Genomic DNA, 27,670 nt, shown 5'->3' on the forward strand with positions numbered 1-27,670 from the left:
TAAAATGCTTTGGGATTATTTGATGTTCTGAAAGTCACTCCATAAAACAGCAAATCTCTCTTTATTTTACAGGAGTATTCTTCCAACATTTATATATTCATATGCCCCTGTCTACATCAATGGGGACGAAGTAGAAAGGGTCGAGAGCTTCAAGTTTTTAGGTGTCCAGATCACCAGCAACCTGTGCTGGTCCCCCCATGCCGACACTATAGTTAAGAAAGCCCACCAACGCCTCTACATTCTCAGAAGACTCAGGAAATTTGGCATGTCAGCTACGACTCTCACCAACGTTTACAGATGCACCATAGAAAGCATTCTTTCTGGTGGTATCACATCCTGGTATGGCTCCTGTTCTGCCCAAGACCGCAAGGAATTACAAAAGGTCATGAATGTAGCCCAATCCTTCATGCAAACCAGCCTCCCATCCATTGACTCTGTCTACACTTCCCGCTGCCTCGGGAAAGCAGCCAGCATAATTAAGGACCACACGCACCCTGGACATTTTCTCTTCCACCTTCTTCCATCGGGGAAAAGACAGAAAAATCTGAGGTCACGTACCAACCGACTCAAGAACAGCTTCTTCCCTGCTGCTGTCAGACTTTTGAATGGACTTACCTTGCATTAAGTTGATCTTCCTCTACACCCTAGCCATGGCTGTAACGTTCGTCACACTCTTGTTTCCTTCTCTATGAACGGTATGTTTTGCCTGTTTCGCGCGCAAGAAACAATACTTTTCACTGTATGTTAATACATGTGACAATAATAAATCAAATCAAATCAAATTAGATAGCCTGCGTGACCCAATAGAAAACAGAAAAAAAAAACGAGGCATGAATTAAGCCTCCAATTAATTTGTTGTACTCAAACCGTGGCCAAGCATGGCCATCATGCGATGGACCCTCAAGTCATCTGGGCACCAAGAAGGCTGTCAGGTTAAGATGCGACATTATCGACTGTTGCGGGCTGTGACACTCATAACCAGAAAGGTTTTAATTGCATCTTTGATCGGTGCAGATAGCATTTATCTAATGAAATGAATTATACACTGCAGTTTAAAAATATTCTAGTCATTATTATACAGGTGCAGTTTCCGTTGGAGCTGCAGTAATTGATTTTGTAGTTTGTGTGAAGCTCTAATACAGATCCTTCACTTGGAATTGATAGCCCAAATTGACTTTGAATTAGAATTAATGAGGAGTAATTATTGAAGTATTTCCACTATCCATAACCACAAAGAATTATTTCAGCCCTTCATCACCTAGATTCAATACCATCAACCTTAAAGTATTCACATCATAAAGATGTCTTTTTCAGAAGGAATCTTATCATCAAAACCCAAGCAGGCTCAGTCTCAAGACTCTCCTTACAGAAACAATCTCCTTATCAAAGCCCCTCTGACTGATAGAATCTAAACATCAAGGTCCCTTACACATAGTCCTTGAGAAATTCTCACTATCTAGGTCGTATTCAAATATGAAGCCCTGGCCAACATGTTGTACATGAAAGGAAGACTTATTATTGCCATTAAAGAGAAGTCCTTTCTATTCAAAGCCCTTTAAAAAAATACTCAACCTTCTAGATCCCCTTCGGGGGTGGGGGGGGGGGGTGGGTAGGGGGGGTGCTCATCATTTGCTTCCTGTGATTATTAACATCTTTTAAGAGAATTTAACCTGCACCCTCTGACCAGCTTGACCAACAATGTGACTCCAAATGTACTAATATGTGCGTTTGCCTCTGAGAATCCTCAGCAAATTAGGAATGAACTCCCATTCCAGTGTGGCTCACAACCCAAGAACAAACATGTAAACTAAAATCTAATTGATCTATCATATCTAGAATGAGAGAAGATGTTATTATTTGTCTGGCAGGAAAGAATGGGGAATACAGTATGAAGTATGCAGGTGATTATCAGGACTCTTTATGGTTGGGGTAGGAAATGGCCCCATTCACACTTTCTTTTGAGGCAATTGCTCCTGGTGAGGTTTGGTGGACAGGTTGTCTCCACTTTAATGGCTTTGGCATGTCGAAATTGCAGTGATGCAAATGTTCAGCCATCTTTGACAGTGCGATGTTCTGGGGAAAGGGGGTGTTGGCATTGACTGGCAGAGGAGAGATGCCAGCACAGGTCATTGTGAGTGGGGGAAGAAAGATGTACGGGTGATGCTAGTGATGACTGTTTGGTGGGGGGGAGCCCGAGACCTTTGTGGGGGGGGGGGTGTGGGTAGGTTATCTTGTCTCCTGATCGGGGCACCATTTTTAAAATGGAGCCCGGCTTTGCTGGCATGTTTAGGCCCCGCCCCTCAGCATGGCAGCATGAAACACGCCCACTGAATTATTTTTATGGCAAAAGTGTCAAAAGATCTGGAAAGAAAACACTGATTTTCAGTCAGACCCTGACACTGCCTTTTTTTTTAGTTATATCCAATCAAATCCAATCAAGTTCCAATCAAAGTCTCTACCAGTGAGACATTACGGATCCAAGCTGACAAGACAGGCCACCCTCTTCCTATCTTGGGCTTGATTTACATGGTCCAAGCTGCTTGGAGCAGGCATTGCACCCCCTCCAGTGCTTGATCTCATTTGCATCTTAGCCAAAAGGTCTAAATGTCGTTTTAAAAAATTGCTTCAACTGAAGTCTCGGTGTAACCTTTCTCTCAAGTGCAGAATAGCAAAACTACACTTGATCTGAGCCAAAAGGCTGAGACATTTTGCCATTTGTTGGTAAGATTGATTGCACCCAATGCCTGCTAACATTGCAGCACTCCCTCAATGCTGCCCTGAAGGAATCAGCCTACATTACACGCTTCTGTTACTGTGGTGGGATTTGCATCCACAACCTTCCAGCTACCTACAGAGTTCGAGAATTCCCACATCAACACTGAGCATAAAAATCCTTCAAAAAAAACAGAATGTACTCTCGCCAAAACAGTTTTGCAAATGTTGATATTTATATATGTAAATACGCACACACACACACACATACATACTGTTTGATAGATTCGCTCGAAACACTTCCTGTATGTTGGTTCAATACAAGTCGTCTACACACCTTAACATTGCAAGAAAGTGTCAAAATATTGAAATGATATCCAATCTGTAAATGGCAGCAGTTGGTGTGAATGAACTTGGAGTGTTGGAATTGTAAGCTTTATTGCTGAATTTAAAGTGAGGACCCCAATCATTTTGATTCAAATTCTGTTTACGTGTTATCCACCAGCTGTTCTTGAATGAAAACATGAATGTCTTATTTCCTGATGTATTCTAGATTTGCAATAATTATAACCTCCAATTATATTTTACCGGTAATCAGTGTCTCTGAACACCATGCCGCTGAGAGACTAGTTTGTCATTTCCATTTACAATCACATCCTTCTGAACAGAAGTGTCACGTTTCTTCATGTCTGACAGGTAGAGGAATGTTACTGTCAGCATTACGCATTCAACTTCACTTCAAATCACAGGTTCGTGTGCATACAAGGTAATTAGGATGAGGGAAGCCTTTCATAGAATCCCCACAGTACAGAAGGAGGCCATTCGGTCCATCGAGTCTGCACCGACCAACAATCCCACCCAGGCCCTATTCCCGTAACCCCACACATTTACCCTGCTAATCCCCCTGACACTAGAATCCACCCAACCTGCACATCTTTGGACTATGGGAGGAAACCAGAGCCCCCGGAGGAAACCCACGCAGATCCGGGGAGAACGTGCAAACTCTGCACAGACAGAGACCCAAACCGGGAATCGAACCTGGGTCCCTGACGCTGTGAGGCAGCAGTGCTAACCGTTGTGCCACCGTGCCGCCCTTTCAGCTTTCAGCCAACCTTAATTCTTCATCCGGGATTCCACTGGGACATCCAAGGACACCACTTTCATCTTCACCTTTTTGATTTGATTTGATTTGATTTATTATTGTCACACGTATTAACACACAGTAAAAAGTATTGTTCCTTGCGTACTGTACATACCGTTCATAGAGAAGGAAACGAGAGAGTGCAGAATTTAGTGTTACAGTCATAGCTAGGGTGTAGAGAAAGATCAACTTAATGCAAGGTAGGTCCATTCAAAAGTTTAATGGCAGCAGGGAAGAAGCTGTTCTTGAGTCAGTTGGTACATGACCTCAGAGTTTTGATACTTGTTGGTAGTAATCCGACAATTCTGATGGAAACAAGAGTCGTCTATTTAGCCCCTCAGTGCTGTCCCACCATTCATAGAATCATAGAACCTCCTACAGTACAAAAGGAGGTCATTTGGCCCATTGAGATTGCACCAACTCTCTGGCAGAGCATCTTACCCAGTCCCTCTCCCCTGCTCTATCCTCGTAACCACACAAATTTACCAAGTCTAATCGACCTAACCTACACATCTAGGGACACTAAGGGGCAATTTAGCATGGCCAATCCACCCAATTTAGAACTATAGAATCATGGAATCCTTACAATGCAGAAGGAGGCCATTCGGTCCATTGAGCCTGCACTGACAACGATCCCACCTTGCTGATCCCCCAGACTCTAAGGGTTAATTTAGCATGGCCAGTTAACCTAACCCTCACATCTTTGGACTGTAGGAGGAAACCGGAGCACCCAGAGAAACCCAAGCAGACACAGGGAGAATGTACAAACGCCGCACAGTCACCCACGGGCGGAATCGAACCTGGGTCCCTCGCGCTGTGAGGCAGCAGTGCTAGCCATTCAGTGGGATCATGGCTAATATGTGACCTAACCCCCTATACCTGCCTTTGTCGCACAAGCTTTCTTACCTTTTGGCGAATAAAAATTGATCATTCTCAGTTTTAAAATTGACAAATAATCTAGTATCAATTGCCTCTTGTAGAAAAGAAGTCCAAACTTCCACCACCATTTGCGTGAAAATGTGTCTGCTAATTTCACTCCAGAATAATCTGGCTAATTTTTTAACCCTGCCCCTGTGAAGGAATGCAGATTTCTATACAAAGTTGTTGAAGAATCCCGCTATAAATAAGGAGTTATAAGATTTTTTAAAAGAGTGAATTAGGGATCAAAAAAAATGAAAAGCAGGATTCATCTACTGGACAAAGGTTAAAAAGTTTACAATACCTAGGAATAGCTGTGTGCTCAAGGAATAGCATCTTGTTGCTTCGAATATGATGTGTCTTCTAACACAAGATAGTTCTCAAAAAGAAAACAGGAACCTGGCTTTTAGTTTGTTTATTTATTAGTGTCACGAGTAGGTTTACATTAACACTGCAATGAAGTTACTGTGAAAATCCCCTAGCCGCCACACTCCGGCACCTGTTCAGATACACTGAGGGAGAATTTAGCATGGCCAATGCCCCAAACCAGCACATCTTTCAGACTGTGGGAGGAAACCGGAGCACCCGGAGGAAACCCACACGGACACAGGGGGGACGTGCAGACTCCGCACAGACAGTGACCCAAGCCAGGAATCGAACCTGACTCCCTGAGGCAGCAGTGTTAATCACTGTGCCACCATGCCACCCACCTCAGCAAGACATTGATAAATTGTAAATGATACAATGCAACAAGGATGGTCCTAAATTAACTGAATCATGGAAACTAAGCGACCATTATCTGCACCTCCCAGTGTCTTGTTTGTTTAAGGGACTTTGACAAAAGACAAAGGATGTTTACCAGCCTGAGTGCTCAGCACGATTCCTGATGGTTTTCGCTGAAAAGTATGGGAACTTTACAGTAGGATTTTTAAATTCTTTGGATTCAGTTCAGCATCTCTCAAGGTAAAGGTATAGCTGCTGTAGTGTGGTGATAATAGTTCTCCCCTTAACTGGGGCAGAGGTATCTTGCGAGACTCAGTGGGTGGGATTTACTGTTGGCTGGTGGCGGGATCTTCCAGCCCCGCTGCTACCAATGGTGTCTCCCGTTCTTCACACCCTCCGTCACCGGGGAACCAGTGGCAAGGGGTCACATCAGCAGGACCGGATGATCCCACCAGCAGGCAAGACTGGAAAATCCAACCTAGTAACTTGGATTTGAGATAAATACTACTTTAAGCATTGATGGTTATCTTAACTATCTCTCTGTAACATTAATAAGATCTGTATTCTCTGTTAGAAACAAGATTGTTACCTTCCCTGGAACTATCACTGTTGTGACCGGATTACCATAATTTAGAAAATATAGGTCTGAATTCTCCCATCCCGCCCGCCACTGGAATTTTAAAGGGTGGATTGCGGACAATGTGAAACCCCATTGACAGTTGGGTGGGAATTTCCAGGTTTTAGATGAGCGTGGCTGGAGAATTCCTCCCATCTTGACTCATATAGTCTTCTGCATCAAAACCTGAAAACCCATCTTTGTACACTCTTCAGTAATGAGGTACACTGTTCAGGGGAGATGTCTGGATCCTGATAATATTCAGGTTGTTATAATCTGACTAAAACTTGTTGTAAATGCTATCCAGAGGATGGTATAATTCTATGGTGGTTCCTTTCCTTCAGGAAGAGTTAGGCCAGTTCTTCAGACACGTTTAAGTGTCTCTAAGGCTTCTCTTTCTCTAAACCTTGAGTGAAGGTGATTATCCAAGGAGTTCTCCTGATTCAATTTAGAATCTGACTGGTATTCAGCCGATGGGGTTTCACAAAGGGAACTTTAGTCCTCTCTCCCGGCGATCACATGTACAACGAAGGCAAAAACCACCCTCAAAAATGTTTCACAAATCATCTTTTTATTTTAGCTCCACACTACTCTACCTGAAAATGTATTCCCCATGGCAATCCCTCTTTGTACCATGAATGTTGTCTCGGCATCAGCCCCAAAATAAATTAAGAAGAACTAAACTACCTGGTTTTGTCCAGAATTCTATCTCCTCTTGTTTTCTCTACAATACGGTTGGCACATGTAAGGGATTATCGGGGAATTTCACCGACCCCCAAAGCAGCGAGGAACTGAACTAACCCCAAGACTGCTGGTGCCAGAGAGAATCTGCTTCCTTAGTATTTACTTTCAGTTTAAGTTTTTCAAGTTTCTTTAATGTCACAAGTAGGCTTACCTTAACACTGCAATGAAGTTGAAAATCCCCAAGTCACCACACACCGGGTACACTGTTCGGGTATACTGAGGGAAAATTTAGCATGGCCAATGCGCCTAACCAGCACATTTTTGGGACTGTGGGAGGAAACCAGAGCACCCAGAGGAAACCCACGCAGATACGGGGAGAATGTGCAGACTCTGCACAGATAGTGACCCAAGCTGGGAATCGAACCATGCTCTCTGGCGCTGTGAGGCAGCAGTGCTAACCATTGTGCCACCGTGCCACCCAACAAGGTGCTCAGTCTTCAAAACTTCCCTTCCTTTCTCCACCTTATCCCTCTCCACCACCACCTGCTATTTCGAAGGTAGTGTCATCATGCTTTTAAAAAGATTCTCATTTGATAACAAACGGCTTAAAAAAAACAATTATACAAATAAAGGATAGGTTACATTTATAATATAGACTTGGTCACATTGTAGATGTTGACAAGATAATCGTTTGTGTCAAGCACAGTGAAGATGTGCTTTATTAATTACTTCAAACGTGGACTGTGTTTATATGAAAGCTTCTGGAACTGTTACTTATTTTAGAAAATGGACACTCACAAAGTGGCTGAGGTGGCTGCCAAGGCTGAGTCAATGTCAACACTGGCAATCTGAAGCTTCTGCCAAGATCCTAATTGAATCAGCCTGGGCAGGAGACTCTGCACTTGGAATGGACATACCGAGATTAATATTATCTGTGGCACTTACATTTGCTATTGTTTGGAGATTTAGCCAGAACGCAAGTCTAGAATCCATGGCTTGGATTTTTGCTGAGTCCCATTGATTTGGGAGCCCTATGAAGGCCCTTCTTGGGAGCAGATGGGTCTCAATTCTGGGATTTACAAACCCATCAGTGTTATCTGAGTTTTGGGACTGCCGTTAAAGGTTGTGAGCTTGTTTCTGTCAAAAACTTGGGCATTCCAGAACTGACTGGCTCCAATACTGAGATGGGCATGTAGTCGGGGTGGGTTTTTAAAGAGTAATGGTTCATGGCCCCTCAGAGGAGGAGTGACTATGGGGATATTTTAAAAGCTAAGTTCAAAATTTGGTCCTCATGCCCCCCCCATAACAAGTTATGCCCCTCTACACCCCCCTGACCCTCATACGCCTAATGCCAAGCTATGGTGTTTCCATGCATTGTCCCACTACACACTATATAATATAGGCCAGCACTGTGGCACAGTGGTTAGCACTGCTGCCTCACAGCGCCAGGGACCCGGGTTCGATTCCCGGCTTGAGTCACTGTCTGTGCGGAGACTGCACATTCTCCCCATGTCTCCATGGGTTTCTTCCGGGTGATCCAGTTTCCTCCCACAGTCCAAAAGACATGCTGGATTGGCCATGCTAAAAATTCTCCCTCAGTGTACCCAAACAGGTGCCGGAGTGTGGCAACTAGGAGAGTTTCACAGTTACTTCATTGCAGTGTTAATGTAAGCCTACTTACGACACTATTTAAATAAAACCCTATAATGGTAGTAGGATGTTTGAAAAAAAAACTTTTTATTAAATGTAATACATTCCTAAATTTCTATTGTGTTAAAAGAACAAAGAACAAAGAACAATACAGCACAGGAACAGGCCCTTCAGCTCTCCAAGCCCGCGCCGCTCCCTGGTCCAAACTAGACCATTCTTTTGTATCCCTCCATTCCCACTCCGTTCATGTGGCTATCTAGATAGGTCTTAAACATTCCCAGTGTGCCCGCCTGGCAGCGCATTCCAGGCCCCCACCACCCTTTGTGTAAAATATGTCCTTCTGATATCTGTGTGAAACCTCCCCCCCTTCACCTTGAACCTATGACCCCTCGTGAACGTCACCACCGACCTGGGAAAAAGCTTCCCACCGTTCACCCTATTTATGCCTTTCATAATTTTATACACCTCTATTAGGTCTCCCCTCATCCTGTGTCTTTCCAGTGAGAACAACCCCAGTTTACCCAATCTCTCCTCATAACTAAGCCCCTCCATACCAGGCAACATCCTGGTAAACCTCCTCTGTACTCTCTCTAACGCCTCTACGTCCTTCTGGTAGTGTGGCGACCAGAACTGGACGCAGTATTCCAAATGCGGCTGAATCAACGTTCGATACATCTGCAACATCAGACCCCAACTTTTATACTCTATGCCCCGTCCTATAAAGGCAAGCATGCCATATGCCTTCTTCACCACCTTCTCCACCTGTGACGTCACCTTCAAGGATCTGTGGACTTGCACACCCAGGTCCCTCTGCGTATCTACACCCTTTATGGTTCTGCCATTTATCGTTTAGCTCCGCCCTACATTAGCTCTACCAAAATGCATCACTTCACATTTATCTGGATTGAACTCCATCTGCCATTTCTTTGTCCAAATTTCCAGTCTATCTATATCCTTCTGTAGCCTCTGACAATGTTCCTCACTATCTGCAAGTCCAGCCAATTTCGTGTCGTCTGCAAACTTACTGATCACCCCAGTTACACCTTCTTCCAGATCGTTTATATAAATCACAAACAGCAGAGGTCCCAATACAGAGCTCTGCGGAACACCACTAGTCACAGGCCTCCAGCTGGAAAAAGACCCTTCCACTACCACCCTCTGTCTTCTGTGACCAAGCCAGTTCTCCACCCATCCAGCCACCTCCCTCTTTATCCCATGAAATCCAATCTTTTGCACCAACCTACCATGAGGTACTTTGTCAAACGCTTTACTAAAGTACATATAGACTACATCCACGGCCCTTCCCTCGTCAACCATTCTAGTCACTTCTTCAAAAAACTCCACCAGGTTAGTGAGGCATGACCTCCCTCTCACAAAACCATGCTGACTGTCGTTAATGAGTTTATTCCTTTCTAAATGCGCATACATCCTATCCCTAAGAATCCTCTCCAACAACTTCCCTACCACAGACGTCAAGTTCGCCGGCCTATAATTTCCCGGGTTATCCTTCCTGCCCTTCTTAAATAACGGGACCACATTAGCTATCCTCCAATCCTCTGGGGCCTCACCTGTGTCCAGTGACGAGACAAAGATTTGTGTCAGAGGCCCAGCGAATTCATCTCTCGTCTCCCTGAGCAGCCTTGGATAGATTTCATCAGGCCCTGGGGATTTGTCAATCTTTATATTCTCTAAAAAACCTAACACTTCCTCCCTTGTAATGGAGATTTTCTCTCACTGGTCAACACTCCCCTCCGAGACACTCCCAGTCAACACATCCCTCTCCTTTGTGAATACCGGCGCAAAGTATTCATTTAGGATCTCCCCTACTTCTTTGGGCTCTAAGCATAATTCCCCACTTTTGTCCCTGAGAGGTCCGATTTTTTCCCTGACAATCCTTTTGTTCCTCATGTATGAATAAAATGCCTTGGGATTCTCCTTAATCCTGTCTGCCAAGGACATTTCGTGACCCCTTTTTGGCCTTCTAATTCCTCGTTTGAGGAATATTAATTTGAGGCAATACAACTGTCAATCATCCAGACTTTTTAATGTGTCAGTGCCAACAACAGTGAGCTCTTGAAACCACTTAACCTGTGCAAATGAGCATAGTGAAATAGCATGAGATATTAATCAGGATTTGTTTTCTCTGGGGCTCAGCTGTGTCAACAAGAGTAATGGTTTTCTGGGCTATAAACCATGCTTGGCTAAGAGCCCAGAAAATGATTGCTTGTAATGAATCAGCTGAGCTCCAGAGAAATCATAGAAACCCTACAGTACAGAAAGAGGCCATTCGGCCCATCGAGTCTGTACCGACTGCAATCCCACCCAGGCCCTATCTCCACATCCCTACATATTTACCCACAAATCCCTCTAACCTACGCATCTCAGGACACTAAGGGCAATTTTTTTTTAGCATGGCCAATCAACCTAACCCGCACATCTTTGGACTGTGGGAGGAAACCGGAACTTCCGGAGGAAACCCACGCAGACATGAGGAGAATGTGCAAACTCCACACAGACAGTGACCCAAGCCGGGAATCGGACCCAGGTCCCTGGAGCTGTGAAGCAGCAGTGCTAACCACTGTGCTACCGTGCCGCCCCAACAGAGCTTGATTGACAGCTCAGGGTCTCTGATCCCTGTGCTCAATTTCACAGTGTGCACTTACACAAGGTTAAATGGTTTTCTGTGCTTTTTGTTATTGATGAGTTAAATTGATTTATTAATGTCACAAGTAGGCTTACATTAACACTGCAATGAAGTTACTGTGAAAATCGCCTAGTCTCCTGTTTGTGTACACTGAGGGAGAATTTAGCATTGTACGTTGGGGAAGGTCACACTGCACCAAAGTGAGTCTTTCAAATGGCCTACCCCTATGCCCAGCAGCCCATGGCTGCCTCTGTCCTCTTTCCAAGTTGTCTGGCATGTCTCCAACATACACCCGGGTGCAGTGAAGATCCCGCCTTTCTGGCACTTTGTGCCGACTCCCATACTCACTTCAGTGACAGAAATCCAGGCCCACGTCTCTGAGTTGGAACCCTAACAATGAGGCCAAAGGAGCAGCCAATTCATTCAGAGTAAGTGTGACTAACCCAGCCGTTAACTTTGTTTCTTAGCAACTGCTTTCAGACAAGCCATTCCAGGCAGAAAATAGTGGTCCTTGTCATGTGATCAAAACTAGTTGAAATAACTGACGGAATTTTCCAGTTGCGTCCACCCCACGACTGGAAATTCCCATCTGAGGTCAACAGGCCTTCACATTGTCCATCAAATTTTCAGTCCCCACCTACAAGGATTCCCATGAGGGTTGGGGCTGGAAAATTTGCTACAATGTTTTTCTTCTGAGGATACAGAGGAAGTCTGTAGGAAGCACTGAAAGGGACAACAGCTGTAGCAACAGGCTTTGTTAACTTTGCCTTCAAGAATCTACAGAATGCCCATCTTAAAAGAGCGGGCCAGCCATTACAAATGCCTAATTTGTGACCTGTCAAACATGGAACTATTCGAGGGATTCCTGGAATATTTCTGCTATCCACATTCAGCTGATTTTGACCCCTCTGACTGAAAATTCAAGACTGGAGAGAAATTCCTCTCATTACCAGCAACTGTTCTTTTACCACAAGCCCAGAGGGTGAACTACGGGGCGGCACGGGGTGGCACAGTGGTTAGCACTGCTGCCTCACAGCGTCAGGGACCCAAGTTTGATTCTGCCTTGGGTGACTGTCTGTGTGGAGTCTGCACGTTCTCTCCGTGTCTCCGTGGGTTTCCTCCGGGTGCTCCGGTTCCCTCCCATGCTCCAAAGATGTGAAGTTAGGTTGATTGGCCATGGTAAATGACTGCTTAGTCCCAAGATGTGTAGGTTAGTGGGATTAATGGGGTAAAATACGTGGGGTTACAGAGATAGGGCCTGGGTAAGATACTGTGTGGAGAGTCGATGCAGACATGATGGGTCGAATGGCTTCCTTCGTCACTGTAAGGATTCTATGATATAAACTATTCTTTCGGCTTGTAAAAGCATATTATTTCCTTTAAATGTACCTGTCTTGTGTATGTCAGTGTGATTGATGCAACATTGAGAGTTTTGGGTTGAATATGTGAATAAGTAATCCTCTATTTAACCCCATAGTGACTGTTATTTCTAAATTGGCCACAAGGGCTAGGAATCACACACATTTTACAAAAATCACTCTGGTTACACACAGTAAGTTTCCACCCCTGTCTGTAGCATCTGGAAGTTAAACACAAATGTGGAAATGCTTCTGCCAACAGGTAAATTCTTTGGCAGAACTCAGAGATTTTATGTGTGCCTTTTCATCCATCCCTCCCTCCGCCATCACACCTACAAATCCATTATCTCCCCTTGATGCATTCTTGTACACACACACACACTCACATGCACACACCTGCACAGGCAAACACACGCACATGCACACACACACACACTAAGACACACACGCACACACACGCACAGGTGCATACATGCACGCACAGACACCCTCACACACATACACACAGGTATGCACAGACACACTTGTATATGCAAAGACAGACTCATACGCACAGGCACACACGTGCATGCAAAGACACAATCATACGCATGCAAAGACACACACACGCAGGCACACTCACACATATGCACTTATACACACACACACACACACTCTCACACACACACATACATATGCACACACACACACATGTGCACTCACACACGCACACTCACACACACACACACACATGCACACGCACACATACACATGCACACAGACACGCACACACACACACACATGTGCACTCACACACACACTCACACATGTGCACTCACACACACACTCACACACACCCACTCACACACACGCACACTCTCACACATACACATACACACACACACACACATACACATATGCGCACACATGCCTATGTATGCACATGGGTGAGTGGAAAGCTTTGGCACTTTCAACGTTAATCCAATTCAATCGCCCTGTTAAATTCAGAAAATCATTCAATTCGGAGAAATGATTGTCTCAGCAAAACTCAATGTTCAGGAACAAAAAACAGACGAAGGGGATTCATCATATTTCTTTCCAGTGGTTCGATGTTTAGCAGGGTAGAAACTCCTGAGGGAGAAACCTGCTGCTTTGATTTTGTGGAGCCTGAAAGGCCAATAATTGACCCCCCCTCCCCTCCCCCTCCCCCTCTCCCCTCCCACTGTAACAATGCGCTTGTCTTCACAAACACACAAGCTTGCTTCACCTAATTACTGCCATCTGATTTACCCTCACTTCTCCACTATTCTTCCAGCCAGGCTCACATCGTGGGCTTTACCCTTCATCTCAACCATCCGAATAAATCATTAATATCCTGACATGAAGTTAGCAAAAAAAAACTGAGAGTGGCTTAATCTTATGAGGGAACTTTACACTTCTCGTTTCTATTAACTGAGGACTTTTCGAATAAGATTGAAACAAGAATTTTTGCCGTCATATTTCCTTTCACATGAAGCTGTTTAACAAATCGTGCTGCTCTCAATGCATGATGGTCTGGGCAAGATGTTTGGAATAATAATTTCAACGTGGAAACACTGAGGAATATAAGGGAAAAATTTAATGTCAATAAAGTGGATCGATTTGTTTTTGCAAAAAAAGAACTTTTTTTTTAGACAGGATTTGAGATGAAGGAAGTTTCTTTTGGTTTATTTTCTCTGCTTTTAAGACTTAGAGGTCTCGGTGCATATTTCTCCAATTGCTACCTAAAATGTTGATTTTTTAAAATCGAGTTCCCATCATGTGTAGCAACAAGATCGAAAGCATGGGCTGAACAAGACAGAGAAATATATTCGTTGCACCTTCATCAGGTGAGGAGCAATGCTCCGAAAGCTCGTGCTACCAAATAAACCTGTTGGACTTTGACCTGGTGTTGTGACACTACTTACTGTGCCTACCCCAGTCCAACGCCGGCAATTCCACATCATCTTTGGAGTGTGGGAGGAAACCAGAGCACCTGGAGGAAACCCATGCAGATACGGGGAGAGCATGCAAACTTCACACAGAGGGTGACCTGAGGGCAGAATTGAACCCAGATCCCTGGCACTGTGAGGCAGCAGTGCTAAGGTGAGATCTTTGCAAAACAGTGCATTATATATTCATCGAATCCCTACAGTGCTGAAGAAGGCCATTCGGCCCATCAACCCTGCACCAACAGCAATCCCTCCCAGGCTATATTCCCATGCATTTATCCTAGCTAGTCCCCCTGACATTAGGGTCAATTTAGCATGGCCAATCCACCTAACCTGCACAGTTTTGGAGCAGGCACAATAAGTAGTCTCACAACACCAGGTTAAAGTCCAACAGGTTTATTTGGTAGCACGAGCTTTCGGAATGTTGCACCTTCATCAGGTGAGGGGCAACGCTCCGAAAGCTCGTGCTACCAAATAAACCTATTGGACTTTGACCTGGTGTTGTGACACTACTTACTGTGCCCACCCCAGTCCAACGCCGGCAATTCCACATCATCTTTGGAGTGTGGGAGGAAACCAGAGCACCTGGAGGAAACCCATGCAGATACGGGGAGAGCATTCAAGCTTCACACAGAGGGTGACCTGAGGGCAGAATTGAACCCAGATCCCTGGCACTGTGAGGCAGCAGTGCTAAGGTGAGATCTTTGCAAAACAGTGCAAAGAGAAACTCTCTGCTCTGTCTTTCTGTTGTTCATTTCTTTGCAATCTATAACCCATGCTTCTTCTGGGTTTAGATCAGCTTTTTGCAGCCCTTCTCAGTTCCCATAGATGGAATTCTGAACACCACACCCCAGGAAGGATGTGCTGGTGTTTAGAGGGGTAAATTATGTGGACAAGTTGCATACAAGTGCAAAAATGGAGCATGTTGGGAAAACTCAGCAGGCTACGCAACATCCGTAAGGAGAGAAAGCAGAATTAACGGTTCTTCAGGGAGGGAGAAATGTGTGAGATATTAAAGTGTAGCTGTGAGAGATTGCAACAACTTTGAGAACAAAAGACAGATGGCGTAGTGTGGGAGGGGAGGCAGAGGGTAGCTTTGAGGCAAGACATTGAGGGGAGGCAGTGGCGTAGTGGTATTGTCACATGACTAGTAATCCAAATACCCAGGGTAACACTCTGGGGACCCGGATTTGAATCCCACCATGGCAGATGGTGAAATTTGAATTTAATTAAAAGTCTAATGATGACAATGAAATCATTATCGATTGTTTGAAAATCCCATCTGGTTCACTAATGTCCTTTAGGGAAGGACATCTGCCACCTTTACCTGGTCTTGCCAACACATGACTGCAGAGCCACAACAATGTGATTGACTTTCAAATGTTTGATTTGATTTATTATTGTCACATGTATTAGTATACAGTGAAAAGTATTGTTTCTTGCGCGCTATACAGACAAATATCCTCTGAAATGGAGGGAAGTTAGGGATGGGAATAAATGCTGGCCCAGCGAGTGACACCCACAGTCCATAAAATGAATAAATAAACAAAAGGTATGGATTTTTAAAAAAAGAAGAGGTTAAAGAAGGAGGAGAAAGATCACAGTCTGAAGACTCAATTTTGAGTCCTGATTCCTGCAACATGCTCAATCGGAAGATAAGATGCTGTTCCTCTATCTTGTGTCAGGCTTCAGTGGAACATTGCAGCAAGGACGGACACTTGGACAGGAGAGCAAGATGGTGAGTTTAGCATCTAAAGCATTTTCCCTCCCTTTGGATCTGTCCAAGATCCACAAGGATTCAAAACATTAACTGTGTTCTCTCCCCTTGCCGACGCTGCCAGACCTGCTGAGTTTTTCCAGCACTCTCTGTACTTGTTTCAAATTCCAGTATCCACTGCATTTTGCTTATTTTTGTATCAAGGTGCTTCCTATTCCCTTGAGTATGAATGATTGAAGAGTGATCTGTGTGAGATTTTGTTTAATTTGGAAAGGTTTTCATAATGGTGGATGCTGAGAAATGATTTCCTTGGATGGTGGGATGAAGAACAAGGGGACAACATCATGAAGCACTTGCTCACACAAGATGGAGTGAAAAGTTGTAACTCTCCTCCCCATGAACCTCTGAATGCTATGACAACAGGAGTTTTCAAGACAAAGATAGATAGTAATTTAGGAAGGGTACATCGTAATCTGTGCTAAAACAGGTAAATCAGTTCAGCTGCAGGTCAGCTACAATCTAATTTAATGGTGTAGTAAACCCAAGGGCCAAATGGCCTCCATCTATTCCTCGGCCCTTATTTGAGACAATCTGGTATTGGTGTGAGGGAGAATAATGGGCAGAGCAAACCATGCAGCCACAAGTCAAAAGCACATTTTACATCCTGTTATATCCTGTTCACAGTGGAGTAGCCATTTTAATTTGAGACAAAGGGGCTTTCCAAAGTATTTGGAAGATATTCATACGTACCAAAAGATCAAAGAAGAATGAAGAACAATACAGCACAGGAACAGACCCTTTGGCCCACCAGGCATGCACGGATACATGATTTCTATCTCTCTGCCCATCTCCCATTCATGCATCTATCAAGATACACCTTGAACGTTGCTAACGTGCCTGCTTCCACCACCTCCACTGACGGTGCGTTCCAGGCACCCACCATCCTCTGTGTGAAAAACTTTCCCCGCACGTCTCCCCTAAACTTAGTCCCTCTCGCCTTAAACCTGTGCCCTCTTGCAGTTGGCCTTTCCACCTTGGGAAAAAGCCTTTGACTATTCACTCTGTCTATGCCACTTGTAATTTTGTAGACCTCCATCAGGTCACTCCTCAGCTTCCACCTTTCCAGTGAAAGCAATCCAAATTTATCCAACGTCTCCTCATGCCAAAAACCTTCCAGACTGGGTAACATCCTGGTAAACCTTCTTTGCGCCCTCTCCAAAGCATCCAGGGTGACCACTGGCATTGTGATGTTGTGATAGAGATAACCATATATCAAATATTAGTCAGGATAAGTCCAGAAGCAGAGAAAACCAAACAGCGTCCTCCTCGCCACTGACCCAGAAGCATCCCACAAGTTCCGCTGTTGTGACTAGCAACTGCAGAAGGTCAGTGCCATAGGAGCTTATTGGAGAAAAGCAAAGTTAAAAATCCATAGCAGATTGCAAAAGAGAAACCCTCGAAAATACATGTTCCATCTGTCGAAAGGCCTTTGTTAACAATTACCAACAAAACTAGTCCTGTTCATGTTCCTGAAAAAAATCTATACGCAGGCGATGCTACACCATTAGTGACACAGTGAGTGACCAAAAAATGTTCCATCCGAGCCTGTCTCATTAACAGTTAATTAAATCGCAATGAATAGCTCATTACAGATCTTGTATTTACTTCACCTCAGTCGTTGTATTTAACTTCTCATAAGGCTTTGTGAAATCCTTGCAGATTTATTGATTAAAATAATTATATGCATTTGTTACCTTATGTAACTTTGCTAATGTTGCTTTTACTCACAATTAGATGCTTCCCTTGGAGAGTGACTGATACCAATAATGAGAGAGCACTTGTACAGAGGAAAATTGCCTCGTGAATATAAATATACTGACATTGGAGCGATCAATAGTTTTTAATATAGTTAGAGTTCCTTGCTCCAATAACAACACGATAGGTGAAATCTTCTGGCCATTCCCGTCAGCAGAACCTGCCTGTCCCATCGAGTGTGACCCCACTGCCATGCCATGGGTTCACCAGCAGCGAAGGGTGCCAAGAATGGGAAAACCCGTTGACAGCAGCGGGACTGGAGGATCCCACCACTGACCATTGGAGGGCTATCTTCACTGCCACAAAACATTTTGCGTGGTGGGGGGGACAAAATCCTGCCCGACATTCGTATGCTGCCTTTAACACAGTAAAACATCCCAAAGAGCTTAACAGGAATATTACCAAACAGAGTTTGACACTGGGTGAGATTCTCCGATCTCGTTGGTCCCGTCCCTGCTGCCAGCGAGAATGGAGAATCTGATGCTCCACCAAAACTCCATTCACTGCTGTGGCACTGAAGGTGGCAACGGAAGTAGATAAGGTAGTCAAGAAAGCATACAGCATGCCCGCCTTCATCGGTCGGGGCATTGGGTATAAAAATTGGCAGGTCATCCTGCAGCTGTACAGAACCTTAGTTAGACCTCATTTGGAATATTGTGTACAATTCTGGTCGCCACATTATCAGAAGGATGTGGATGCTTTGGAGAGGGTAAAGAAGAGGTTTACCAGGATGTTGCCTGGTTTGTAGGATATTAGTTACGAGAAGAGGTTGGATAAACTTGGTTACTTCTCACTGGAACGATGGAGGTTGAGGGGTGACCTGATAGAGGTTTACAAGATTATGAGTGGCATGGAGAGAGTGGATAGTCAATTGCTCTTTCCTAGGATTGGAAAGTCAAATACTAGGGGACATGGGTTTAAGGTGCATGGGGAAAAGTTTAGAGGAGATGTGCGAGGCAAGTTTTTTACACAGAGGGTGGTGAATGTCTGGAACGCGCTGCCTGGGGAGGTGGTGGGAGCAGGTACGATAGTGGCATTTAAGGGGCAACTAGACAAATACATGAATAGGATGGGAATGGAAGGATGCGAACTCGGTAAGTGCATACGGTTTTAGTTTAAGCAGGCATCATGATCGGCAGAGGCTTGGAGGGCCAAAGGGCCTGTTCCTGCGCTGTACTGTTCTTTGTTCTTTTTTGTTCTTTGTATAGAATAATCATAATTTGCTTTAAGCAGTTTCCTACAAATAAAGATGATGATTCAATGGTAGAAATCATGGTTAATTTTAGCCAGGGGCATTGAGTTCAATTTTAATTAATGCAAATGTTCCATTGGCTGACAAAAGATAACTAGGATAAGGACAACTGTCCTTTCCAATTTTTAACTATATATAGTTTCACACAATCTTCAGTCCATGATTCTGGCATCTGGACCTGATAATGAGATGCAAATATATTCAAAAGTGGTTCCTATGTTAAACAGCAGGACCACTGATGGGGGGGGGAGGGAAAGATTGTGGCAAGCTCTCATGCCTTTTTGTGATATTTTTTGTTTCCGTCGCTGAACCAACCAGACGCCAAAGGGAGTGGAAAGTCCCAGCCTATGTCTAATTCAAACCTCTCAATAGAACTCCAACCCAAAACCAAAGGTACCCTTGCTTCAAATGGTGTCCACCGTTTGGGATGTATTTTCTGGCAGTGCTCATCCCAAGTCTGGAAAATCTCACCCAAGGTCAACGGACCTTTGCACTGTCCATGTGGCACCCGCTACGATTCCCCTGGCTGGCGGGACAGGAAAATTCCGCAATTGAAGTTTAAATTAAGAGGTCCTAAAACTCTGAATGTGGCTTTAAATTCTCCAGATTGTCTTCTTTGCTCCTTCTATTGGATGCATTGAAAATCAGTCGCGCAAGGTTGTGACCCCAATTTTCCAACCCGCATCTGTTGCTGTTTGGAAAATTGCATTATTAACACATATGACAGCATTCAGTGATCCGGCACTTCCCCCGTGGAATGTTATCCATTGGGGTCACTGGGCCTGTGATGTTCTGACCTATGTTCCCTGTATTTACTGCTGGGAATTCTAATGAGACACATCACCACCATTCCATTTGAACGCTGATCGCACAGGAACAAAGTGAAGTCCAAGAATGGAATAGGCATTGCAATTTATTCTGAAAACAAATCCCTCAAATCTCGATTCCAAATCTCACTTCAGGCTCTCCCCAGACAATCCCGCAGCTGGAAGACTCTGGGACAATTCTGGAGTGTGGGCAACGTTCGGAAGAGGGGATTTTACAAGATAGAATAGTGAAATAAAAATAGTAACCTAGGGTAGTGGGAAGCTGAATAATTGGTTCACATCTTGAGTGAAACCCTTCATTAAATGGCCTAGCATTTGACTGTTGAGTGAGCCTCATTGGTACAAGTGGACGGTTTGGTCGAGATTGTGAATGGCATTGCATTACACAGTGGAAATTAAAAATCAATTGTGGCCATTTCTTACTTGGTTAACATGACGTACTAAATAACCACATATTGGGTAACCGAACACCATTATAACGTCCATTTAAACTGCTCTGTTACATGGGGCCCCTGTAAATTACTCCGTGCTCTTCATTATCTGGATCATCTTTATGCAGTTGCTAAAAATAAGAACCCATTATACGAGGTTTATTTTCATTGCTTAGGGAAGAGCTGCTAGTGGCCTTTATACCTCAATCCTGTACTGGCACTTAAGTGCTTTTGTTGTTTCTTAGTTGGCTCCGCTAATGGGCTGATGGTGAAATGATTTTATTTGTGGTCAGAATCAGTATCAATTTGAGCTGAACATTTTCTTCTCTGCGGCGACTGGCACAAGGTCAGTTCCATGAGCTTTAAATAAATGGCGATTTGACATCAAGAATTATACCTTGCCTGTCCTTAAGCCTGGACTTGCACCAAGTGTGCTTTGCTTTATTATTTTTTTAACCTGCTTTTCTTTCTCTTTTCAGATTCAATTCTGCTGTCTTACTTTCTTTAAAGTTTATTTACTATTGTCGCAAGTAGGCTTACATTAACACTGCAATGAAGTTACTGTGAAAATCCCCTGGTCACTGAGGGAGAATTTAGCACGGCCAATGCACCTAACCAGCATGTCTTTTGGACTGTGGGAGGAAACTGGAGCACCCGGAGGAAACCCACGTAGATATGGGGAAAATGTGCAAACTCCGCAAAGACAGCGACCCAAGCTGGGAATTGAACCCGGGTTCCGGCGCTGTGAGGCAGCAATGCTAACCACTGTGCCACCACGCCATTCTCCATTGCATTATTCAGCACTTTGTCTAAAAGCTTTCCTTTATGCTATCAATGGGATGTGAGCATCCCCAGCATATGAGGCCAGTGAATTCTTTTTGCCCGTCCCTAATTGCCCTTGAGCTGAGTGGCTATTTTGGAGGGTATTAAAGAGTTAAAGACATTACTGTGTATCTGTAGTCATATGCAAGTTATTTGGGCTGCACGGTGGCACATGGTTAGCACTGCTGCCTTATAATGCTAGGGATTCGGGTTCAATTCCGGTTTTTAACGTTAAAAAATAACCTTTAAACTTAAAAAAAAAGGCCTCTTCTGCACTGGAGGGATGTAAAGATGTGGCTTTTGTGTGGCTTTTGCTACCAAATAAACCTGTTGGACTTTAACCTGGTGTTGTTAAACTTCTTACTGGGATGTAAAGATGTCAGATTTCCTTTTCTAAAAGACATTACTGAACCAGATGAAGTTTTACAACAATTGGCACTAGTTTCATGATTGCCATTGCGAAGGCTAGCTTTGAATTCCAGATATTTTATCAACAGAATTTAAATTCCACCAGCTGCCATGATTCGAATCCATGTCTGGAGTGGATTTGCTTCAATCACGAGTACAGTGACATTACCGCTACGCCGCTCTCTCCGCTCAAAGTCTATTCTTTAGTTCAACTATTTTGTTTCAATGAATAACCTAGGCTAAAACTTCACAGGCTATCTTTCAGTTATAATACTGAACCAAGGTTCATTTCTTCCGCAACAAAAAAAGAAAAATGCTGGAAAATCTCAGCCAGTCTGATAGCATCTGTGGAGAGAGAATAGTGCCAATGTTTCAAGTCTGGATGACCCTTCGTCAGAGCAGAGGCTGTCAGACCTGCTGAGATTTTCCAGCATTTTTCTGTTTTCATTTCAGATCCCAACATCTGCAATATTTTGTTTATCCACATCTCCCGCACTCTTCTACATTAAGACACTCCTTACTCTTTTGTCATGTTTTTGGTCATCTAGCTGAATATCTTACGAAGTGACTTGGTGCACTTTTAGTCCGATAATGCCCATGTTATATGTCTTGAGATGTTTTGCTATGTTAAAGTTCCTATTTAAATGCAAGAAGTTGTTGTTTCTGCTGCCGCCCCAGGAGCACGTCAAAGATTACCCACCTTTCTTTTGAACAACCAACATTATCAAAATAATTGGCATCAGAAACAGTGGGGAGATGAGGGAAGATGTTTTTTCTGCTAGCAGTTGTTGTAATCTGGTAGGCAATGCCCTGGCTGAGGGGGTGGTGTGATGCACCATCAATCGAGCAAAGACGAGTTTGTATGCAAGAACAAATAGGCTTTTATTAGCAAAAGACTTGGAGCACACCCATGCCGATGAACTGGTCCAGACTGAGGCAGGGGGGTGGGGGGCAGTCACCTTGATACCTGGACTGGGGGGGGGGGAGGAGTCTTGGGTAGGGCCAGCAGGGATGTGTCCAGGCATGTCACATATACAGGTAATAAGCTAACAGTGGTTTACCACATGGTGGAAGCTGATTCAGTCGTAACCTCTGAAGAGAAGTGGATATACATTTGAAAAGGAGAAATTTACAGGAGCTGGGGAAATGAGCAGGTCGTGGAATAGGTCTGACCAAAGCTGCAAGAAACTACAGAGGGTCGTGAATGTAGCCCAATGCATCATGCAAACCAGTTTCCCATCTATTAACTCTGTCTACACCACCCGCTGCCTCGAAATAGCAGCCAGCGTAATCAAGGCCACCATGCACCCCAGATATTCTCTCTTCCACCTTTTTCCATCCAGAAAAAGGTACAAAAAACTGAGATCACATACCAACTGACTCAAGAATAGCTTCCTCATGAAGATAAAAATGAAATATTGCAGATGCCGGAATCTGAAACAAAAGCAGGAAATGCTGGAAAATCTCAGCAGATCTGACAGCATCTGTAGGGAGAGAATAGAGTAAGAAGTCTCACAACACCAGCTGAGTGGCAGTCCTGTTCACAAACAAGGCATATAAAGACACAAACTCAATTTATAAAATAATTTGTGAACAGAACTCCCACTCACCTGATGAAGGAGCAGAGCTCCGAAAGCTAGTGGCTTGTGCCACCAAATAAACCTGTTGGACTTTAACCTGGTGTTGTGAGACTTCTTACTGTGTTTACCCTAGTCCAACGCCGACATCTCCACATCATGGGAGAGAATAGAGCCAACGTTTCGAGTCTAGATGAGCTCTGATGAAGGGCCATCTAGACTCGAAACATTGGTTCTATTCTCTCCCCACAGATGCTGGCAGACATGCTGAGATTTTCCAGCACTTCCTGTTTTTGTTTACAGCTTCTTCCCTGCCGCCAGCAGACTTTTGAATGGACCTACCACACATTAAGCTGATCTTTCTCTACACCCTAGCTATGACTGTAACACTATATTCTGCACCCTCTCCTTTCCTTCTCCCCTATGTACTCTATGAATGGTATGCTTTCCCTGTATAGCATGCAAAAAACAATACTTTTTACTATATCCTAATACATGTGACAATAATAAATCAAGGAGAGGTGATGGCTGAGTGGTACTATTGCTAGACTATTAATCCAGAAACTCAGCTAATGTTCTGGGGAACCGAGTTCGAATCCTGCCACGGCAGATGGTGGAATTTGAATTCAATAAAAAATATCTGGAATTAAGAATCTACTGATGACCATGAAACCATTGTCAATTGTCGGAAAAACCCATCTGGTTCACTAATGTCCTTGAGGGAAGGAAATCTGCCGTCTTTACCTGGTCTGGTCTTACATGTGACTCCAGAGTCACAGCAATGTGGTTGACTCTCAACTGCCCTTGGGCAAATAGGGATGGGCAACCAGTGACGCACATGTCCCATGAATGAATGAGGTAAATCAAATCAAATTGGGCAGCTTGGTGGCACAATGGTTAGCACTGCTGCCTCACAGCGCCAGGGACCCGAGTTCAATTCCGGCCTTGGGTCACTGTCTGTGTGGAGTTTGCCCGTTCTCCCCGTGTCTGTGTGGGTTTCCTCCGGATGCTCCGGTTTCCTCCCACACTCTAGAGATGTGCAAGTTTGGTTGATTGGCCATGATAGATTAACCCTCACATCAGGGGGGATTAGCAGGATAAATATGTGATGTTATGGGAATAGGGCCTGGGTGGGATTGTGGCCGGCACAGACTTGATGGACTGAATGGCCTCTTTCTGCACAGTAGGGATTCTATCGATTCTAAATAAATCGGTGAGCTTTTTCCAAGAGCCAGTACAGGATCAATGGGCCAAATGGCCTTTTTCTGTGCTGCAAGATTCTATCAGCTGTGAGGCTTTGCAGAATGAAGGACAAAATGCTTCAATACTTATTTTAATATACAGACCCGTGTGGGAAATAACCATCCAATTTTGAGAAATTGCTTAGCTCTACCAACTGGAAGGCAGGCACTGTTATTACCTCTCCATTGGTACCCATCAGTGGGGGCTGATCCAAGCTAATTGGAGACTTCACGATGCCAGACCAAAAACTGTAAAAGTTGGTTTGCATCTACTTGTTTCAGACCCTGGCTGTTCCCTACTCGTAATCAGATCTGAATGTCCTTTCTCATTGCATTAGCTCTTCATTGCAGTTAATTGAAGTTGCACAAGGGAGGAAGATCTAATGCAATAATAGCGTCTCGTCGATGCAAAAGTCATTCGGGGAGGACTTTATCGAAGCTTGCCGCACTGAAAATGCTGGTATCCCGCACAAATGAAATGCGAGACTGATTTTATTAAAGAGCTTTGCGAAATTACAAGGAGAAGAATGCATTGTAATATGAAGTAGACACAGATTTATTAAATTTGTTCTGTGGCATTAGAATAGATACGGTGGCAGCTAATAAAACTCCCAGCCTCAGCAAAGCAAAGATAGAGACGTTCTCCTGATGCAGTTACAGATTCCACCACATCTTCACATTAACCATTTTGTCTCTGTCGTTCTACATAGTTTGAAGTTGAACACAATTGCCTGGAATGTTTTGTCAGAACCGATCTAGAAGAGGATGCAGTTGGAAGTCTCACAACAACCAGGTTAAAGTCCAACAGGTTTATTTGAAATCACGAACTTTCGGGGCGCTGTTCCTTCATCACCTGATGAAGAAGCAGTGCTCTGAAAGCTCTTGATTCCAAATAAATCTGTTGGACCGTAACCTGGTGTTGTGAGACTTCTTACTGAGCTCACCCCAGTCCAACGCCGTCTTCTGCTCATCATGGAAGAGGATAGGCTAATATTTTTGGGGCACATGAATAGTTTCTTAATAAATCTTCACTCGTCTACTGGCTGCCAACTGTGCTTTTTGCAGCCATTGGCTAAGGGTGGAACCTTTGGTGGAACAGCCTCAAGGCGTTGCATGGCCTACATATCTCACTCTTACGTTTTTTTCTATGTTCCTCCTCCATTCTCTCCCTCAATGAACTTCACTATCTCCACCACAAATGTCTGCCTCCAGACCACTTATTAAAAAATTCATTCGTAGGGTGTGGGCATTGCTGATTGGCCAGCATTTATTGCCCAACCCTTGTTACCCGAAGGCTGTTGAGAGTCAACCATGTTGCTGTGGCTCTGGAGTCACGTGTAGGCCCGACCAGGTAATGATGGCAGATTTCCTTCTCAAAAGGACATGAGTGAACCAGATGGGTTTTTCTGACAATTGACAATGGTTTCATGGTCATCAGGTTCTTAATTCCAGATATATTTTTAATGAATTCAAATTTCACCATCTGCCGTGGCGAGATTCAAACCTGAGTCCCCAGAACATTAACAGAGTTTCTGTATTAATAGTCTAGTGATAATACCATGAGGCCATCGCCACCCCTGGTTTTCCATGTTAAGATAATTACGCTAATTAATGAATTGATTCACACCATTTGTTCTGCTTAAATTCACTTGTTAGTGGTGTGGTTGTTGTTGCAGAATCGTATTCCGAATTCTCCACCTCCTTACTTCACCATGTTTTCTTCTTACATGCCTCTTTCATTCCACTGTCCCTTAATTAAAATCCTTGCTAAGCACTATCCTTTTGAGATTCACACTTTGCCACTGAGGCCTGCTCTTGATGCGTTAAGCGAATCTTCCCTCAGAACCCTGCCCTATGCTAGCAGCTCTCTGTCCTCCCACCTTTCTGCCTTTCTGTACACAGTCTTGCTTTTTGCTCTGCCCTGTCATCTTTCCATAGAACCGTAGAATCCCGACAATGCAGGTGGAGGCCATTTGTCCCAATGAATCTGCCCCGACACTCTGAAAAGCATTTTCCCAGGCCCTATCCCCACAACGCCATGCATTTGCTACAAGTTTAGACACTAAAGGGCAATTTAACATGGACAATCCACCTAACTTACACATCTTTGGACACTAAGAGGCAATTTAGCATGGCCAATCCATCTAGTCTGCACATCTTTGGACATGAAGGGACAATTTAGCATGGCAAATCCACCTAATCTGCACATCTTTGACATTGAAGGGCAATTTAGCATGGCCAATCCTTTTATGTCCTCTCCACTCCTGAGGTCTTCATTAGTAACAGAGGTATGATCTATTCCTTATCTACCTCATGCTTCATATGATCCAAATCCATTACCTCAATCCTCAACCCATGGAAGAAACTTTCCATCAAGTCCCTTGCAAAATCATTTCCTGTACTCCACTCATTACGTTCGCTCTGCTATCATTGCTTTGTTATTGTGTTCCCTCGCCTCTGTCTTTGAAGCCCTAATTTACGCCAAGTCAACTGCCATTTCTACTCATTCTCCTTCATTCACTATAATCTATGTCTTTGCTCCTTGCAGTCTGTGCCGCAAAAAGGAGAGCAACTGGTGGAAAGCAAGTCAAGATCAATGTTCTCTCTGAACTGTGTAGCCATTGGTTGAGACATTCATTGCTACATCTGGCCCCAGCCCTTAACTTGTTGGCAGCCATATTGTCCTAGTCTAACATAACAGCTATGGGGAGGCGGTGGCCTAGTGATATTATCACTAGACTATTAATCCAGAAACTCTGCTAATGTTCTGGGGACCTGGGTTCAAATCCCACCACAGCAGATGATGGAATTTGAATTCAATTTTTAAAAAAGTCTGGAAGTAAGAATCTACTGATGACCATGAAACCAGTGTCGATAGTCGGATAAACGCATCTGGTTCAATAATGTCCTTCAGGGAAGGGAATCTGCCATCCTTACCTGGTCTGGCCTACATGTGACTTCAGTGCCACAGCAATGTGGTTGACTCTCAATTGCCTTCGGGCAACTAGGGATGGGCAATAAATGGGCAATAAGACCTGGTTGGTTGTAGAGATTCGCATTCTAATCAGTATTCTGTAACTTGATTTTGTGTCTCTGTGCCCTGTTTGAGAGCAGATTTCCACTCCATCTGACGAAGGAGCAGCGCTCCGAAAGCGAATGGCATTTGCTACCAAATAAACCTGTTG

The sequence above is a fragment of the Mustelus asterias genome, chromosome 4 (genome assembly GCF_964213995.1).
Source record: "Mustelus asterias chromosome 4, sMusAst1.hap1.1, whole genome shotgun sequence".
Lineage (NCBI taxonomy): Eukaryota > Metazoa > Chordata > Chondrichthyes > Carcharhiniformes > Triakidae > Mustelus > Mustelus asterias.